Here is a 2,500-nt window from a genome sequence, read left to right as displayed (position 1 = left end):
ATAAACGATAACTGATTTAATGAGCCATTCGCAGTTTCACAGTACAAGTGCTTATACTTAGACATGCATGGCTTAATCTTTGAGACAAGCATATGACTACTGGCAGGATCAACCAGGTAACTATCCACCGCAGGGAACAGAAGTTCCTTGCTAAGCGGCCCCCCTCCGCAGAGGGAGAGCAAGCTTTCTTAGATTTTGCCTCCACGGGGGGAACCCATGAGCCAAACGGACCACACGGTCCCTCGGTCAAGGGAAACCCCGTCTTGTTTGCCACGTCTTTCTCACAACTGGACCCGTGCACAGTTCAGGCATACCTGTCAGACTCGCCAAGCGAGCTGAAGGAAGGCAAGAAAAGTGCTTCTGCGAAGGAAAATATCCTCCTGCTCTTTTGTCTCTATCATTAGCCAAAGGCTAGCGTACACAACTTCCATCTACACTCTGCCTGCCACTACAGTGACAATGCTTTCGGGCATCATCTTTTCCCTCCTTCGAAAGGAAAGCTACAAGCCCAACTTTCCTTGCCCGTTAGTCAATTCTGCCCTCTATTTCTCCGCCTTGCCGCCGTGGAACATAAGGGACAGGGTTTACTAGCCAGCTCCTCTCGGAACCTTTGCGACCAACCTGCCCACACTATAACCCCCAAACGCTAATAAGGAGACTGCATGATATGGTAGACAGAAAATAAAAACGCGAAAAAAATGAAATTTTGAAAATCGAACCCACAACCAGCCAAATCGTTTGTAAGTCATGCCAAATGACTGGTGACATCTTAAAAACCCATTGAAGCCACAACATCCCATAATTTCACGCTTTTAAAGATTTGTCACTATACGCACTGTAAGTACCTCACTAATTCTCACCTCAGATTTTACGGGAACATGTTCAAATTTTAACACGCCTCTCAGCACGACCAATTACATTAAAATTCATCGCAAAAGTCAGAATTCTCCAATTTTTGAAAAATTCACTATATTCACTGTAAGTACCTCGCTAGACAGTGGAGACCTCAGATTTTACGGGAACATGATCAACTTTCGACACACCTCTCAGCACGAGCAGTTACATAGAAATCCATCAGGAAAGTCGTGCTGTGAAGAGGTCTTTCGACTAAGAAAAATGGTGGTGTGAGGAGGAGTCACCTAAATCAGAGAAAAATACTCTTATAGGAGACTGCTACGAAAGACATTTCTGAGTCCACTGGCCCTAGTCCCCTAATAAGTGTATTTCTGTTTGTTTTAAGAAGGTCCTCCTGACATCACCAATCTTCTGTCTTCAATCCTAACCCCAACGTTAACCCTAACGCTAACCCTAACCCTACCTCCCTCAGGGGCAGTTCTATGGTTATGATCCCACGGTAGGCAGAAAAACTATCCCAATCTAGGTTTTCTTGTATGCTGACTCCATTTTAAATGCTTTTACTTGAGTCTGACAAAGGCAAAGCCAAATACTCACCCCTATATGGACGGGGAAGCAAAGTGCGGATTTTGGTAGGTCGGCATTTTCAATCAGGAATGTTGCCATTCGAAAGAGCGTCCAAAAAAACTTGGTTGGGACACATTTATTTTAGAAATTAGCGACCTAACCAGAAGTGCACTTTTTGGTGGGCCTACCCTACCCCCCTCAGGAGCAGTTCTATGGTTATAATACCACGGAAGGCACAAAACCTATCCCAAACTAGGTTTTCTTGTATGCTGATTCCATTTTCAATGTGTTTCCTTGACTCTGACGAAAGCAAAGCCAAATACTCACCCCTATATGGACGGGGAAGCAAAGTGCGGATTTTGGTAGGTCGGCATTTTCAATCAGGAATGTTGCCATTCGAAAGAGCGTCCAAAAAAACTTGGTTGGGACACATTTATTTTAGAAATTAGCGACCTAACCAGAAGTGCACTTTTTGGTGGGCCTACCCTACCCCCCTCAGGAGCAGTTCTATGGTTATAATACCACGGAAGGCACAAAACCTATCCCAAACTAGGTTTTCTTGTATGCTGATTCCATTTTCAATGTGTTTCCTTGACTCTGACGGAAGCAAAGTCAAATACTCACCTCTATATGGACGGGGAAGCAAAGTGCGGATTTTGGTAGGTCGCCATTTTCAATCGGGAATGTTGCCATTCGAAAGAGCGTCTAAAAGAACTTGGCTGGAACACATTTTTGCTATAAATTGTTGACCTAAGTATATAAGCAAGTATATAAGCAAATACTCGTTACATAGCATAAATAGCCTCTAAACACCCGAAAAACCTCTCCAAATATCATTTAAACCTTTTTCCTAACCCTAACACTTACCCTAACCCTAACCCTAACCCCATTTCAAACCCTAATTCTAAGTCAGAGGTCCTCCTCACACCACCAATTTTTTTGGTAGGTCAAAAGACCTCCCCACACCACAGAATTTTCGAAGTCGAGGTCCTTCTCATACCAAACAATTTTTCTAAGAGTTTTTCTAAAAATTTTGAGGACTTTTCACTTAGAAAAGAATTGGGTTTTGTGGTGGACC

The 2,500-nt window shown here is 43.5% G+C and overlaps 1 non-coding gene across 1 annotated transcript in view; it reads right to left on the bottom strand.

Annotated features, from left to right (window-relative positions):
- Nucleotides 1–119, bottom strand: part of LOC146447083 (small subunit ribosomal RNA) — a 1,800-nt gene extending 1,681 nt beyond the window's left edge. Inside the window, exon 1 of the ribosomal RNA XR_014862158.1 lies at nucleotides 1–119. This exon is cut by the window's left edge and continues 1,681 nt beyond it. This is a non-coding gene — a ribosomal RNA (small subunit ribosomal RNA).
- Nucleotides 120–2,500: the final 2,381 nt, after the last annotated feature.

Source organism: Pavona decussata, unplaced genomic scaffold (genome assembly GCF_977016875.1).
Source record: "Pavona decussata unplaced genomic scaffold, jaPavDecu1.1 SCAFFOLD_2808, whole genome shotgun sequence".
NCBI lineage: Eukaryota > Metazoa > Cnidaria > Anthozoa > Scleractinia > Agariciidae > Pavona > Pavona decussata.
The sequence above is the reverse complement of the archived record's forward strand: the minus strand, read 5'-3'. Positions and strand labels throughout refer to the sequence as shown.